General features: G+C 46.1%; 2 protein-coding genes across 6 annotated transcripts in view; both read left to right on the forward strand.

The window, feature by feature from the left end:
* The window catches only part of LOC136376342 (putative postmeiotic segregation increased 2-like protein 3), a 182,649-nt gene that overhangs the window by 73,884 nt on the left and 91,214 nt on the right, over nucleotides 1-17,551 (forward strand). Inside the window, exon 6 of one of the 2 annotated variants that reach the window (XR_010746171.1) lies at nucleotides 14,865-14,880. The exons of the other annotated variant lie outside the window; for it this stretch is intronic. The gene's annotated coding sequence lies outside the window, so the exon portion shown is untranslated. Of the gene's footprint in view, nucleotides 1-14,864; nucleotides 14,881-17,551 lie in introns of those variants that run through there. 2 annotated transcript variants of the gene reach the window in all.
* RNF216 (ring finger protein 216) overlaps nucleotides 1-17,551 on the forward strand; it is a 177,193-nt gene that overhangs the window by 13,742 nt on the left and 145,900 nt on the right. For 2 of the 4 annotated variants that reach the window (XM_066342298.1, XM_066342303.1), the window contains exon 1: nucleotides 11,307-11,439. The exons of the other annotated variants lie outside the window; for them this stretch is intronic. The gene's annotated coding sequence lies outside the window, so the exon portion shown is untranslated. Of the gene's footprint in view, nucleotides 1-11,306; nucleotides 11,440-17,551 lie in introns of those variants that run through there. 4 annotated transcript variants of the gene reach the window in all.

Consider the following 17,551-nt stretch of genomic DNA (forward strand, 5'->3'; position numbering starts at 1 on the left):
CTGACTTCGAATTTGAAGCTTTGTCCGGTACTGTTAGGGATAAAAGAGGATTATTTGACTGATGGAGGCAGAACAAGCCTGCCAGAGAAGAATGTTCCAGGGAGATGGAGCGTGGAGGTGTTTATACCAGGGCACACAGTAGGGATCCCACTTAGCCAAAAGCTACGACTGCAGCCTGGTCATTTGGGCCTCCTTAGACCCACAGACCAGCAGGCAAAGAAAGAAGTTACTCCACTGGTGGTAGGGACAATGGACCCTGGTGAGGAGCCATGGTGCTGATATGCGTTGGGAGTAGGAAAGAGCATGTCTGGAACTCCCGAGACTCACTGAATTGTGTCTGTCGCAGGGCTTCCCATGCCTAGTGCTGATCAGGAAAGGACATGGACAAAGGCCTGACAAGGGCACTTGGTAACCAGGGTCCAAACCTCAAAGAGAGGAATGTCGCCCTACCCAACAATCAGTTTAGATCAACGGAAGTGCTGGCTGAAGACGAGGGTTTGGGTGGAAGAAGAGAGAGGGCCACACATGCCCAGTTGCAGTAAGGGGCACCGTGGCTTATCCCAGTAATCCTGCTTTAATACGTCTTTTTTCATTTTTTTCCGAAATCATGACCAGCCACCACTTGGAAGAATCAGTAGCGAGACAGAATGAATGGGGCACACGTATCGTAGATGACGGGAAATCGCGTGTGACCTGGAGGAGACGCTGTTGCACCTCCCCCGTGACACCTTGGCATTCAGTTACAGTCCACAGGCAGGTTACTGTGAACACCCGGAACTCCAGGCCTCAGAGTTTTGTTTGGGTTTTTTGCTGGCTGCTGGGGCTACTTGGACCGTGCATGGCGCCAGCCAGAGGTACTAGAGGGGAGATGCCCCTGGAAACAGCCCTCAAAGGCAGATGGTGAGTTAGTGAATAAAAACCTGAGCACCCTCATCTCCTGGGTGGGCTAACTCTGATATGTGTTCTGCATGTCTCCGAAAGTACCCGATGGGATTAAGCTTCAAAGGAAACTGGTCAGATAACACACTTTATTAGCTGCCTTCCCTACCTCCCTTCTCACTTCCCCGCTCCCCACTGCCTATCACTTAAGGTCATGTCCCCCAAATACCACCTTCACTTCAGCCCTAGTCTTGGGGTCTTTGGGAAGAACGCAAACCAAGATACCATGTCCTATCAATTTTCAAGTTTATTCCTGTATCTAAGAATATATAGACCTGTGGTGGTGCAGTGGATCAGGTATTGACCTGGAATGCTGAGGTCGCTGGTTCGAAACCCTGGGCTGGCCTGGTCAGGGCACATATGGGAGTTGATGCTTCCTGCTCCTACCCTCCTTCTCTCTTTCTGTCTCTGTCTCTCTCCTCTTTAAAATGAATACCAAAAAAAAAAAAAAGGATTAAAAAAAAGAATATATATATATTGCCTGACTAGGTGGTGGTGCAGTGGATAGAGCATCATACTGGGATGTGGAGGACCCAGGTTTGAAGCACCAAAGTTGCCGGCTTGAGCATAGGCTCATCCGGCTTGTTTGGGGGCTCACCAGCTTGAGCACAGGGTTGTTGGCTTGAACATGGGATCATAGACATGACCCCATGGTCACTAGCTTGAAACCCAAGGTCGCTGGCTTGAGCCCAAGGTCGCTGGCTCGAGCAAGGGGGTCACTCACTCTGCTGGAGCCCCCCAGTCAAGGCACATATGAGAAAACAATCAACGAACAACTAAGATGCCCCAATGAAGAATTGATGCTTCTCATCTCTCTCCCTTCCTGTCTGTCTGTCCCTATCTGTCCCTCTCTCTGTTGCTGTCACACACACACAAAAAGACTACATATATATGTATATTCATGACATATATGTGACTTTTGTTGGGTCTGCAGTTTATTTAAACCTTAATATTTTTTTTATCAGAGGTGTATGCATCTCTTTAATTGTTTTTAAGAAATTAAAGACTAGTCCCTAGCTGGGTAGCTCAGTTGGTTAGAGCATCATCTAGACATGCCAAAGTTGGGGGTTCGATCCCGAGTCAGGTCACATGTAAAAGTCAACCAATGACAGCATGAAGGAGTGGAACAACAAAATCAATGATTCTTTCTACCCCTGTCTCTCTCCATTCCTCTCTCTCTAAAAATAAAAAATAAAAAGAAATAAAAGAATCTTCTCTTTTTTTCCCCTAACATTGATCTGATTGGTTCCTGGGTTGACCTTATCTTTATTATTTTCTTTTCGTTGCTTTGGGTTTGCCTCTTGAATTCAATATTTAAGCTTTTTTTCCCCTTAATAAATGTGTTTAAACTAAACAATTGTCATTATGTAATTCCGTTGTGGTGCATTTGCGTGAAGTGGTTTTCACATCATTCTGTTCTAGATCTGCTTGCTTTCTTTTGTAGTTTCCATTTAAGTAGAGTTATTTAGTAATATGCTGTTTCATTTTCAAATGTGGAGTTTTTCAGCCTGCTCTTATTATTAATTTCTTTTTTTTTTTAAGATTTTTTTTATTTTTATTTTTATTTATTTTATTTTATTTATTCATTTTAGAGAGGAGAGGGAGAGAGAGAGAGAGAGAAGGGGGGGAGGAGCTGGAAGCATCAACTCCCATATGTGCCTTGACCAGGCAAGCCCAGGGTTTTGAACCAGCGACCTCAGCATTTCCAGGTCGACACTTTATCCACTGTGCCACTACAGGTCAGGCTTATTATTAATTTCAAATAGTATTGCTTTAAGCTTGGACTGAGTACTTTATTTATTTATTTATTTATTTTTTTATTTTATTTTATTTTTTACAGAGACAGAGAGAGAGTCAGAGAGAGGGATAGACAGGGACAGACAGACAGACAGGAATGGAGAGATAAGAAGCATCAATCATTAGTTTTTCGTTGCGCGTTGCAACACCTTAGTTGTTCATTGATTGCTTTCTCATATGTGCCTTGACCGTGGGCCTTCAGCAGACTGAGTAACCCCTTGCTGGAGCCAGCGACCTTGGGCTCAAACTGGTGAGCTTTTGCTCAAACCAGATGAGCCTGCGCTCAAGCTGGCGACCTTGGGGTCTCGAACCTGGGTCCTTCCGCATCCCAGTCCATCGCTCTATCCACTGCGCCACCTCCTGGTCAGGCTTGGACTGAGTACGTTAATTATTCTAGTTCTACTCTATTAACTTGTTATGCATAATTTCATTATTCTGTAGTTGTTACCCTTGAGGTTACAGCATACGTCATTGAATTATTAGAGCCTACTATGCCTTCCTAGTTTCATCTGTTCCTGGGACGATGTTGGGACTTTAGAACACTCTACCTCCACTTCCCCCATAGAATGCAGTAGAAGTGATGTTCTTAGAATCCCAAGCTCAGGCCCTCAGACTGCAGCTTCTGCTCCTTCTCTCTTAGAGTACTTGCTCTTGGGATGTTTACCTCATGGAATCCAGCCTTTAAAAAAAAAAAAAAAAAAAAAAAAAGAATCACAGCCCAGATGGAAGGGGCCATAAGGAAAAGAACCAAGGCTCTCTGGTCCACAGCTCCAGCTGAGCATCCAGCCGTCAGCCAGCGCAACTGTGAGCCAAGCAAGTAAGCATCTTGGCCATTAGGCTCCGCAAGATGCAGTCCCAGGTGACATCATGAGGGCCGGAGCTTCCCAGCTGAGCCCAGTCAACCCACAGAGTCACGAGAAATAGTGTTTTTGTGCTTGATGTCGCTTTTACAATCTCAAAGCTTATTAGTTCCAATCCCCTGTTTTCTATGGAAATAGTCACTAGATTTTCATCTTACAGGTGACATTATAGACCTTGGTAATTTTAAATAAATGTTTATTTCAAGAGACTAAATTCTCCAGTGTCAACTGAAACTGGTAAAGTTAAACACAGATGAAACTTAGAGCGGCAAAAGCCATTTGGAAATGGCTTCAGTAAATTATTGCCACAAATAGAATACATTAGCAGAAGTCATACTTAATTTTGGTTAACATATAGCTTTCAGGGCCTCATACTTCAGTGCTTCATCAACAACACATTTCTCACAATGCTTATCATCAAATGCAATGGAAAACTTTACCTAGTTGCAGTTGTTCACATGCATCATAATTCTTGAATATCAAATCCAGGACTGGAGACTGTTTTAATTGTGTCAGCCCCAGAAACTTGACTTGACTAATGATGATGACCAGGAAGATAATGGTAAGGTTTTAGATAGAGCAATCCTGACCTGAAGCTGGAATGGAAAACTTCACGCAGAGCAGGAAAATGGATCAGACATTATCAAGTGGCAAGGGGAAGAAAAATCTGGAAGTCGGAGAAATGGTTGGGTCCATCACTGCCTTGTGATGTACGCCGCCTGATTTAACGGGGTGCTTGTCAAAGTTTACTGGCTCTCTGGGCGGGGATGAGAGCTCAGGTGTGCAGCCTTTGTTGATTTCTATGGTGTGAATGCTCCCACCATGACCTGCTTCAGGCTACCAGTGTGACCTCGTTGAACACGGAGTTGGGAAGAACTGCACCTAGCGGGCTCTACCTGCTCCAACACACCCCTAGCTTGGGGATTCACTGCAGAGGGCAGGCCAGAGTTCTGGGGTTAAGAAGCAAATGGAGAATGGGGAAGTGAAAGCAACAAGCAGGGACTCCGTTTTTTGTGAAGATGTACTGCAAAGGGAGTGTGGGGACATAGAGTAACAGCTCGCGTGGGGTCCAGAACTGAGGAAGGATGTGAGATGTGAGCGCGTGCATGCGTGTGTGCGTGTGTGCGCAAAAAAGGGAAATAGTTCAAGGTATGAATATGTTGAGGGAAGCACCCAGCTGAGAGGGAAATTTTGAATATTTAGGAGGAAGGGGATTAGGTGATGCATGAAGGGCCCCACAGGAAAGAGAGGAGATAGAAAGCAGAGGGGGCTAGAGGAGTCAGTCTCGAGTAGAAGAGGCACCTTCTCCTCAAATCAGAGGGTAAGGAGAGATAGTAGAACTCTCTAGAAACCAGTGGGTAGGCTGGGAGATGGGAATTTGAGGGTGTCTAGGCAGGATATGCCAATATAGCCTTTCTTTTTTATTTATTGGGGTGACACTGGTAAATACAGCCTTTCCATTGAGTTAGGTAATCTCTAATTGTCCTCAATGTAATGGTAAATAAGGTCAAATGATGGGAAGGCATGAAGAGATATGGAGGGCTGGAGGAGTTGATGTGGCAAATGGGAAAGAGAGCTAAGGACAAAAGAGGTCTTGAAGAGTGACCCTAAGAGTTTTGCAGAGTGAGAGACTGTGAGTAGCAGCGGTCCCAGCCCACACTGTCGTGGGAAGTTTCTCTGCAGCCCACGGGAGGAGCAGGACAGTCCAGGCTTTTCTCGGGGCTGGATGCATTCAATTAGCAGATTTGCAATTCAGGCAGTGGCAGCCCCATAACTCCAGAAAGCCTTGGAAGTGCTGAATGGTTAAGGACACCAAGCCAGTACCCTAGAATTGAGGGCCAGCTGTGGGTTGGGTGGAAAGGTGGAGGATGGAGGAGGAGGTCCACAGGGGTAACCAGGGATTGCCCCAATGTATCAGAAACAAGACCTGTAACAGCAGGACTGATTTAAGACTCAAGTGGAATAGCAGATCCAACACCACCTTCTGTCTCGGCAGTGAGGTGCCGGATCCAGCTCATGCCGTCTGGCAAAGGACGGCTTTCACATTTTAAAGAGTTTTGCAAGGCAGTCGACATCAAGCTGATGGTTTAAATCAACCATGATGGGAGGATTTACCCATGGAGATCACCAAACAATGCAAGTTGATGTTATATTTTTCAAAAATAATAAGGAATAAACTGTTGATACACAGAAACAACATAGAAGAATGTGAAAAATGTGCTGAGAAAGACTTGTACAATGAAAACCATAAAACACTGCTGAAGAAAGGCAAATAAATGAAAACATCTCATGTTCACGGATTGGAAAGACTTAATATTGTTGAGATGTCAATACTACCAGAAAGAAACCTACAGATTCAATTCAATCCCTATCAAAATCCCAATTTTTTTACATAAATAGAAAAACCCATAAAATTCACATGGAATCTCAAGGGACCCCAAATAGTCAAAGCAATCCTAGAAAGAAAAACAAAGCTTTTCAAAAGGAGTCACACTTCCTGATTTTAAAATTTACTACAATGCCTCGTTAATCAAAAGAGCATGGTACTGGCATAAACACAGAAATATAGACTAATGAAATAGAATAAAGTCTATAAATAAACTTTGGATATGGTCAAATAATTTTATTGGTCAAATAATTTTTGACAAGAGTGCCATTCAATGGGCTAAAGGACAACCTTTCAACAAATGGTGCTGGGGAAAATGGATACCCTCATGCAAAAGATTGATCCTTTTGGACCCTGAACCAACTCCATGTACCAAAATAAACTCCAAATGGAACAAATGTAAGGTCTAAATGTAAGATCTGAAACTATCAAACTCTTAGAAGAAAATATATTGATAGAACAAGACCTTTATGACATTGGATTTAGCAATGATACCTTGGCTATAATATCAAAGGCACAGGCAAAAATAACAACAATGAAAAATAGATGAATTGGGCTTCATGAAAAAAATTTTAAATTGTGTATCAAAAACTCACATCAACAGATCTTGCCCCCTGGCATATGCTGTCAGTTTGGCTCAAATAAACTCTAATAAACATTAAAAAATATATATCAACAGAATAAAAATATATACAATGCACATAATGGGGGAAAATATTTGGAAATCATACATCTGATAAGGGATTAATAGCAAAATATGAAGAACTCCTAAAACCAAACAACAAAGAAACATACAACTCCACTCAAAAATGGCCAAGAGATTAAATAAACATTTCTTTAAAGAAAATATACAAATTGCCGATTAACACATGAAAAGAGGCTGAGGATTACTGATCATTAGAAAAATGTAAATCAAAAGTATAGTGAGATACCACCTCACACCCATTTTGATGGCTACTATGAAAAAAACAAAAAACCCAGAATGTAACAATAATTGTCAAAGATGTTGTGAAATTGGAATACTTGTGGACAGTTGGTGGAAATGTCAAATGGTAGAAAACAATATAATAGTTCCTCAAAAATTAAAAATAGAATTCCCATATGATTCAGCAATTCCACGTCCAGGTGTATACCCAAAGGAGTTGAAAGCAGGGGCTCTAAGAGATATTTGTACACCCATGTTCACAGCCACATTATTTACAATACTAAACATAGAAGCAACCCAGGGGTCCATCAGCAGATGAACAGAGAAGCAAAATGGGTCCATCCTTTTCCTGGAATATATTATTCTGCCTTAAAAAGGAAGATGATTCTGACACATACTACAACTAGATGAGCCTAGAAGACATTATACTAAGTGAAATGCAACAGTTACAAAAGGACACATATACTGTATGATTTTATTTAAAAATTCACAGAAACAGAAAGTACAACAGTAGGTACCAGGGATTGAGGGGAAAGGAGAGTTATTTAGTGGGTGTGCAATTTCAGTTTTGCAAAACGAATAAAAGTATGAAAATGGATGGTGATGATGCTTGCAAAACATTATGAATGTTTCTTTTAATGTACTTAAAAATGGTTAAGATGATAAATTTTATGTGTATTTTGCCACAATAAAAGTACCTGAAAAAAAAATAAACATTTGTTGAGCAAAAGAAACCAGACACAAGAGTACATGCTGGGCCCTGGCCGGTTGGCTCAGTGGTAGAGCATCGGCCTGGTGTGCGGGGGACCCGGGTTCGATTCCCGACCAGGGCACATAGGAGAAGGGCCCATTTGCTTCTCCACCCCCTCCTCCTTCCTCTTTGTCTCTCTCTTCCCCTCCCGCATCCAAGGCTTCATTGGAGCAAGGATGGCCCGGGTGCTGGGGATGGCTCCTTGGCCTCTGCCCCAGGCACTAGAGTGGCTCTGGTGTCGGCAGAGTGACGCCCCGGAGGGGCAGAGCATCGTCCCCTGGTGGGCAGAGCGTGGCCCCTGGTGGGCGCGCCGGGTGGATCCCGGTCGGGCACATGCGGGAGTCTGTCTGACTGTCTCTCCCCGTTTCCAGCTTCAGAAAAATACAAAAAAAAAAAAAAAAAAGTACATGCTGTATAATTTCATTTATCTGAAACTGCAGAAAAAGCAATTCTAATCTAAACTGACAGAAAACAGATAATTGGTTGCCTAGCACCAGGGATGGGGGGGTGGGTAAACTAGGAAGGAGCACAAGGGAATATTTTGGGGTGATGGAAATGATCTCTATCTTGATTGTTGTGGTGGTTGCATGGACATATAAATCTGCCCAAACTCATAAAAATGTACACTTAAATTGGGTGCTTTGTATTGCATAGAAATTATACTACAATAACATTGACTTTAAAAAAAAAAAAGCAATGGACAGAATGGCAGGAAATTACTACTTCTGAAAGCAGACAGAGTTCAGGAATAATTTCCTCCATGGCCAGACTAGCACAGCTTCATCTAGATAAAACTGATGGAATACCTTAGGTAAGCTCTTGGCAACAAAGGAACGACGCACAAATTGTGAAAACAGCAGTCCTCTACCATTATGAATGATTTTACAGGTGATAGGCACGTTCTACTAATTGTAACCAGACAGTGAAAGAAAGGAAGCGGTAGTGCTGTGACGACTCATCGGGTGGGCTCGGAGTGCTTGTGTTTCACGTCTCTGCCATGATTGCATGGATGGAGAACCAGGTCGGATGATTTGGAATTCTGCAGATGGAATCTCCATGCTTCTTCCCAGGAAAATAGCAAACCATCACTTGTTGACAATAGCTTTATCTGCAGAGGGATATCTTTTGCCCTTTTTGATTCTTGATGCTGGTTAACATGAAAAGCAAAAAAAAAAAAAAAAAGTGACTGCTCTTGTGACATAGAATTTTATTTTTCCTTGAAACTGAAAACAAGGACCAACTATCCCTTTACCTCTGATGACAAACGATTGCATTCTTCCCGTAACAAAGCTTATTTTCAGTTCTACATTTCACACCTTGATTTGATTTAATTCTCCCGATTTAATTTTTATTTATAGCTCATTTGTTTGTTTAATGATACATTTTTTAAAATTCAATAACATTGTTTTATTTCATGGAATATGTTTTTATGGTTACTTTCTGTTTATGGAAAGTATTCTATTTTATATAGTGAAATAAAACATTTTCTTTTAAAATAAATATATTTTAACCAAAAATGAATCAGCCTAAAGAAAAATATGACAAATGGGCAATAAGTGCATTAGGCAAATATTGTGGTGTGACTACTCAAATGTCTGAAGCCTGGGAAGCACTGTTCCCTTTTCAACTCCGCCGCTTTGTCCTCAGTGAGCAGGTGGGTGTGGGCTCATCTGTGGCATCTTGATCAGATGGATCAGGGTCAGCTGTGCCCTAGACAGGTGAGCCATTTCATAATCTTTTGTATTGTATTTTTACTGTACCTTCTCTATGTTTATATATGTTTAGTTATGTAAATACCTTTTTTTTTTTTTTTTTACAATTGCCTACAGTATTCAGTACAGTAACATGCTGCACAGGCTTATAGCCTAGGCTATAATATCACGTAGCTTAATATGGAAAAGGCTGTATCACCTAGGTTTGTGTAACTCTAGGTTGTTCATTGCCTAAAGATGTATTTCTCAAAACATTCTGCCCACTTACGTGAGGCATGACTGTAATTGCCTCCTGGCACCACTACTTATGTTTTGTTGGCAATTACTTGTCTGAAACATGTTCATTTCTCCCAACTCTGACCAAAATCTGTTCCTCCTGATTTCTCGCCATATTTGTGAATGAAACCACCATTTACCCAGTTGCACAAGCCAAAGACCTTGTAGTTTATCCTTGGCTCCTTCCTCTCTCTCCCACCTCACATCCAACCCATCTGTGAATCTCTCTGGTCAGCCTTTTCTTTAAAAAAAATCCTGATCTGGCCTGATCAGGCGGTGGCACAGTGGATAGAGCGTCGGACTGGGATGCGGAGAACCCAGATTCGAGACCCCGAGGTCACCAGCTTGAGCGCGGGCTTATCTGGTTTGAGCAAAGCTCACCAGGTTGGACCCAAGGTCGCTGGCTTACGCAAGGGGTTATTCGGTCTGCTGTAGCCCCACGGTCAAGGCACATGAGAGAAAGCAATCAATGAACAACTAAGGTGTCGCAACGAAAAACTGATGATTGATGTTTTTCATCTCTCTCCGTTCCTGTCTGTCTATCCCTATATATCCTTCTCTCTGACTCTCTCTGTCTCTGTAAAAAAAAAAAAAAAAAAAAATCCTGATCTGGTTATTTCTCACCACCTCCTCCTTAACTATACTAGTCCAAATCATCATTGCTTCTTATTTAGACACCTGCAATAGCTTCCGGGTTTTTTTTTTTTCTGCTTCTGATCTTACCTCTTCATAGTCTATTCTCTAAATGGCCACCAAAGTGATATTTGCAAAACATAAGCAGATAAACTCATGCCACTGCTCCCAATTCTCTAGTAGCTACCATCACACTTAGGATAAAATCAAAATTCCTTATTAAGATTTTTCTATGATTTGGGCCCCTACCACCTTGCCAACACCATTCACTACCACCACCCATCTCTCCCATGGCTCTGCAGCCATATTGTTTTCTCCGACACCAAGCCTATTCCCATCTCGGAGCCTTTGCCTTTTCTATACTGTCTGCTTGAAGTGTTCTCCCTCTGGGTGGTCACCGTGGCTCACCCCCTAACTTCATTCAATTTTCTGCTCAATGTCCCATCCTCAGAAGATGCTTTCCCTAGCCACCCCATTTTCTCCACCACTCTCTATTCCTTTCTCTGCTTTATATTTTCTGTATTTTTTTTTCTTGTATACTTCCTGCCTGAGCCAGTATTTTGGTTAGTTTGCTAGTTAATTCACTAGTTATTGACTTGCCTGCCAAAACATAAGCTTCATTACAACAAGGGCTTCTATAGCTTTGTATGCCTAGAACAGAGCCTGGCACCCAGGAGCCCTCCAAAAATGTGTGCTGATTGAATGAAACGACTTATCAAAGGCAATGTGTGCCAGTAGGTGTATATCCAGTAGATTTCCATGCCCACCTATCCCCTCACCCTTCTCAACTTGAGGGCTCCAAGAAGAACGCCTCACGGGGTTGAGGGAGTCTCAGTTCCTTTTGTCCTCCCGCCTGGAGGGGAAGTCAAGACCCAGTGGGCAGTGAGCCGGACTGAGCCGCGGACAAGCAGAACTCTCTATGGTCTTACTCCCCAGGCCCCTCCTCCCTTGCACCCGGCCGGCCTCTATGGTTCTTCCTGTCATTAGTCGGGAGGGGGCGCTGTGCGCAGGCGCGCGGTGACGCCGCGGCAGGGCCGGAAGGAGCGCGGCTGTGGCCTCCTCGGCGACGACGGAGCTGTCGGTTGCGGATTCTGGAGACTAAAAGCCCGGGTGACAGAGACTGCCAAGCCCTCTTCGCGAGCCGGCGAGTTGAGTGGCGAGTAAGTGTCGGCCGCGGGGCGCGCCCAGCTCTTCAGCAGCCCCTGGGAGGAGAGTGGCGTCTCTGCCGGGGGCCGGGGTCGGGGTAGGGGCCTCGGCGGCGAGGGGCGGCGGGGGGCGCGGGGCGGCCGGAGCTGCGGGCCGGCCGAGGGGGAGCGAGCGACAAAGGGGCGCGCGCGGCCGGCGGGCCGCCCCCCGCTCCCCGCACTTCGGGAAGTTTCCAGGGCCGGCCCGTCGGCCTGCTGAGCGAGGGCGAGAGCGCCCCGGGACCGCGTTTCCCGGGTGACCCTCCCGGGCGGCGGCCTGGGACGCGGGGGGCGAGGCGCGGTGACCCGGAGCTCCGGCGGCCCCGGCGCGGGCGCTGACAGGCCGCGGCCCCGCGCGTCCGGACGGGCGGCGGAGGGGTGTGTTCCCGGCGAGGGCGGCCCGGCGCGTCCGAGCCTCCGCCGTGCGGGGCCGCGGCCGGGACCCTGGGCAGCGGCGGGGCTGAACTTCGGGCCACTTTGCTCTTGTGACGGACCTGCGGGTCCTGGTTACGTGTATGGGGCCGGTTCCCATGGGAACCGTCCAGTGGGCCCCGTGCAAAACGCGAGTGAGTTTTGTTAAGTGCCCTGGGCGTGGGAGGGCTGTCCCGGGGGGGGCTCTTCCGGGGGTGCTGCCCGGGGGGGGGGGAGGGTTTTCTGAGTAGGGGGCTGTCCCGGGGGGGGCTCCTCCGGGGGTGCTGCCCGGGGGGGGGAGGGTTTTCTGAGTAGGGGGCTGTCCCGGGTGGGGGGGCCCTTCCGGGGGTGCTGCCCGGGGGGGGAGGGTTTTCTGAGTAGGGGGCTGTCCCGGGGGGGGGCTCTTCCGGGGGTGCTGCCCGGGGGGGGGAGGGTTTTCTGAGTAGGGGGCTGTCCCGGGGGGGGCTCTTCCGGGGGTGCTGCCCGGGGGGGGGGGAGGGTTTTCTGAGTAGGGAGCTGTCCCGGGGGGGGCTCTTCCGGGGGTGCTGCCCGGGGGGGGGGGGGAAGGGCTTTCTGAGTAGGGGGCTGTCCCGGGGGGGGGGCTCTTCCGGGGGTGCTGCCCGGGGGGGGGAAGGGCTTTCTGAGTAGGGGGCTGCCCCGGGGGGGGGCTCTTCCGGGGGTGCTGCCCGGGGGGGGGGAAGGGCTTTCTGAGTGGGGGGCTCTCCCAGGTGGGGGGCTCTTCCGGGGGTGCTGCCCGGGGGGGGGCTCTTCTGGGGGTGCTGCCTGGGGGAGGGCTGGCCGGGGGGGGCCCTTCCGGGGGTGCTGCCCCGGGTGGGGGAGGGTTTTCCGGGTGGGGGGCTGTCCCGGGTGTTTTGCTAACGGAAGGAGGAGCGGGTGGCGCTGCTGGGAGGGGACGGGGGACTTTAGGACGGACTCACCTTGACGCTCATCTGGAGGAAGACCGCTCAGCACTGGCCCTGGCTCTGGGATGCACCGTGCGTGGTTGGGGGTGCCGAGCCACGAGCCACGGAGGAAAGAGTTGGAGAGCCCGGGGCCGGACTGGGGACCCCCCCCCCCCACCTCTGTGGACAGCCTAAACCGAGGCTTCAGACTTTATCCGCAGCTCATGCCGGAGAAGCCTGACAGTCTCCTGGAGTGACCTCTCCTAGAGGAGGCTGAGCTGTGAGGCGGGGAGGCGCACCTTGGTGAAGCAGGATCCGTGTTTGCTAACTCGGGTGGCTGTTGCTTATTGAGTGGTGATCGTTTCACGGCTGTTGAAAGGTCCACAGACAGTGTAACCAATTTCGCACCAAACCATGTTACTATATCGTCACTGCTCATTGTCAGGGGACGAAACATGATGCTGCGTGCCAGAAATTGTTCTGAGCATTTTCTGTATAGTAACTGAAAAAAAAAAAGATTGATTTTTAGAGAGAGGAAGGAGAGAGAGAGCGAGCGAGAGAGAGAGAAACATTGATTTCTCATTCCACTCATTTATGCGTTTGTTGCTTTATACTTATATGTGTTCTGACCAGGGATTGTACCTGAAACCCTGGTGTATCTGGACTATGCTCTAAACCAGCAGTTCTCAACCTGTGGAGCCATCCGAAAATACGTAATGCATATCAGGTATTTACATTCCGAATCATAACTGTAGCAAAATTACAGTTATGAAGTAGCCACCAAAATTATTTTTTGGTTTGGGTCACCGCAACATGAGGAACTGGATTGCGGGGTCGCGGCGTTAGAAAGGTTGAGAACCACTGCTCTAAACCAACTGAGATATCCAGCCAGGGTCCATATGGTAACTCTTAATCCTCAGTGATGAGATTGTTGTTATTTTTAAAGGAAGAAAATAAGGTGCTGAAGAATAGTTGACCTAATCACTCAGCTTACGAGGAGGGTCTGAGCTGGAACTTGAGTTCATTTTGGTTCTAGAGTTCATACTCCTAATCATCTTGCTCTATCTGTGAATATTCAGAAAGCTCTTATGGAGTAGTATTTACTTTGTGCCAGGCAGTCTGCTATGTCCTGGGACTATGGGAACAAATAAGGTGCAGGGTCCCACCTTTGTGGAACTTATTTTTGCAGAGGAGATGGATATTGAACACAGCTTCCTAAACATTTGGAGATTATTATTGTGCCAAGTCCTTTAAAGGAGTGAGAGATGTGTGAATGAATACAGGGGATGGTCAGAAAAGGATTTGCTTCGAGGAAATGACATTTAAAATAAAGAAGTGAAGGATAATAAAGTTCATTTGGTCAAAGACAGGCAGTGAAGAGGAATACAGAGAAAAAAGCCAGAAGTGGAAGGAAGGAGCAGGGCACATTCAAGAAACTGAGCCATTACCACTGTCAAATGATGAATGGGGGGATGTGGTATGAGGTGAGGCTAGCAGGTCAGCAAGGGTCATATGAGACAGTTTCTCACACCGTGGTAAGGACTTTGGTGCTACCATGATGAGATTTGTGGTTAAAAGAAAACAACTCTGCTATATTAAAATGTGTCAGGGTAGAACTTGTGGGCAGTATTGGGATAGAAGGCATAGCGTGTAATGAGTTCACAGAGGATTCAACTATAAAAAGGTCATTGAAGTCTGACTGATGGTGGCAGCGCAGTGGATAGAGTGTCAGCCTGGGACGCTGAGGTCTCAGGTTCGAAACTCCAAGTTCACTAGCTTAAGCAAGGGATCAGTGGTTCAGCTGGAACACCCCCTCCCCAAGGCATGTATAAGAAGCAATAAGTGAACAACTGAAGTCCCACAATGAGTGGATGCTTATCATTTCTCTCGCCTTCTGTCTCTTTCTCTCTCTCTCAAAGAAAAAGAAAAAAAAGGTCATTGAAAACATTCATTTTGCCCCTTCCCTGTGGATAAGGATATGATTAACTATCCTGGTTTCTGAACCAATATTCAGTTGACAGTTAAGGGAAATCTTAATATTTTATGTTAAACTTTTTATTTATTTTTTATTTTTTTATTTTTCTGAAGCTGGAAACGAGGAGAGACAGTCAGACAGACTCCTGCATGCGCCGGACCAGGATCCACCTGGCACGCCCACCAGGGGGCGATGCTCTGCCCCTCCCGGGCCTCGCTCTGTAGCGACCAGAGCCACTCTAGCGCCTGGGGCAGAGGCCAAGGAGCCATCCCCAGCGCCCGGGCCATCTTTGCTCCAATGGAGCCTTGGCTGCGGGAGGGGAAGAGAGAGACAGAGAGGAAGGAGAGGGGGAGGGGTGGAGAAGCAGATGGGCGCTTCTCCTATGTGCCCTGGCGGGGGTCGAACCCGGGACTTCTGCACGCCAGGCCGACGCTCTACCACTGAGCCAACCGGCCAGGGCCAAACTCTTTAGCTCCCCCAATGAAGATTTTGAATTTAATTTTTTAAAAAAGTTTTCATTGATTTGAGAAAGAGACAGAAGGGGGGAAGGGAAGAGAATAAGAAAAGCCTTAACCTGCTGTTCCACTTAGTTGTTCCATTTAGTTGTGTGCTCATTAATTGCTTCCTGTATGTGCCCTGATTGGGGATTGCTTTGTACATCATGATGACACTTTAACCACTAAGCCACCCAACCGGGGCCTTGAAATTTAATTCTTGAATTAAAACGTCTTCTATTGTAGAAAGAACTGATTACAGGATTACTAGAGTTCTTTTAAACTCTGCTTAAACTCCAGACAAATTGTTTGCATAATTATATCTCTAATTATGGATAGTATTTTATCTTAGTTATTTCATTTTTGTCTATGCATTAAAATTAATACGCATTCCATTTTCCTTTTTTTTTTTTTTTTTGTATTTTTCTGAAGCTGGAAACAGGGAGAGACAGTCAGACAGACTCCCGCATGCACCCGACCGGAATTCACCTGGCACGCCCACCAGTGGCGACACTCTGCCCACCAGGGGGCGATGCTCTGCCCCTCTGGGGGGGGGGTCGCTCTGCCGCCCAGAGCCACTCTAGCGCCTGGGCCATCTTTGCTCCAGTGGAGCCTTGGCTGCCGAGGGGAAGAGAGAGACAGAGAAGAAGGGGGTGGGGTGGAGAAGCAAATGGGCGCTTCTCCTATGTGCCCTGGCCGGGAAACGAACCCGGGTCCCCCACACGCCAGGCCGACGCTCTACCGCTGAGCCAACCGGCCAGGGCCATTTTCTTATTCTAAACTCACCACCTACCTTGTTCTTTCTTAACAGTATCACCATCCTTGAGTCACCTGATCTCAACATTTAGGTCACCTTTAACTCTTTTCACCTGCCCTGATGGCTAATTACATACAAAAATCCTGTTGAATCTAATTTTGTAGTCAGTATCATTTTGCTCCCCTGCTTACTGTTAGTCTAGTTCAGACTTTACTAGTTCTTGTTTCTGGGTTTCCTGCCACCAATGTCTTCCACAATTTGTTTTATATATTGTAACTGGGTTGATTTTCCTAAAGCACAATTGTGTTGCTTCCCATTGGACAGAAAGTAAAATTTGAGCTCTGCTTCAGTTAGCTGTTGACACATAGCATACCACCCCCAAATTTAGTGACTTAATACAGCTGTTTTATTTGTTGACAGTTTTGTTAGTTGGGAGATTGGGAAGGGCTCACTTGGGCCATTTTTTTCTGATCCACATGCTGTCATAGCAGGTGGCTTGGGCTGGAGGACCCACTTCCAAAATGGCTTCTTCACTGCTGTGCCTTGTCAGAGACTGCTGGAAGGCTGGGCTCAGCAGGCCTTTCCCTCCCTGAGCAGTGTGTCAGGGCTTTCCATGTGGTCTCTCCAGCATGGTGGTTAGACTTCTTACTTGGTAACTGAGCTTCAAGAGCCTGAGCAGGAAGCTGCTGCCTCTCGGAAAGGCTAAGCCTTTGAGCTTAAATAATGCTATCTCTGTCAAGCATTTCCTGCTGCCTGCCCTTGTTATTGGAATAGTCATTTTATTGCACTAATGACTTTATACTTTTTAGTATACTTAATTATATGCATATTTTCTCTCATTGACAGGACTCCCAGGTTCTTTGAGGCAAGATCCATGTATGTGACTTTCTTTGTAGTTATTCACCATGATGTACAACACATTATTTACACCCTATGGCAATCCCACAATAAATATTTGTTGAATTATTTTAATGAATTTTAAGTGTTAATGTAAATAATACCAGTTTAGTTTAGAAAAATCAGAAAATAGAAGGAAGCAAAAAATACAAACTACCTTAAATTTATTACTTAGAAATAGCCATTATTACCTTGTTGTTGTGTTGATTTGATATTGATTAAATATTAGTACAGGCTTACAAAGAATAGATATCCAAATACTGGTTTTGATGAGAAACTAAAATTTGAATGAGAGCAAAAATCATTTATAGACACTTGAAAAATATGCTAGGAAGAGGCATTGTGGAGGTATGATGGGCATTGTCAGCGTTTCCCATCCTTGCTTGACTCTGCTTTGCCCACCTTTCCCTGGAATGTTCAGAGATAACTCATTAAATTTGAAACATCTTTTATTACCCCAAAATCAGTGTTAGCAGAAGTGACAGGCATGTTTATGGAGATTACACTAGGAACCAGGAACCCAACCAAACCCCAGGACCATGCAAGTGTTAGAAGCACGTAGAAGGAAAAATGGAGAAGGAATACAAATAGCAGAGTGAGAAGGTGACTGTTAGAGACAGACCCGTCTGTCTCTGGTCACAAAGAAGCAAAA

The sequence above is a fragment of the Saccopteryx leptura genome, chromosome 6, assembly GCF_036850995.1.
Source record: "Saccopteryx leptura isolate mSacLep1 chromosome 6, mSacLep1_pri_phased_curated, whole genome shotgun sequence".
Lineage (NCBI taxonomy): Eukaryota > Metazoa > Chordata > Mammalia > Chiroptera > Emballonuridae > Saccopteryx > Saccopteryx leptura.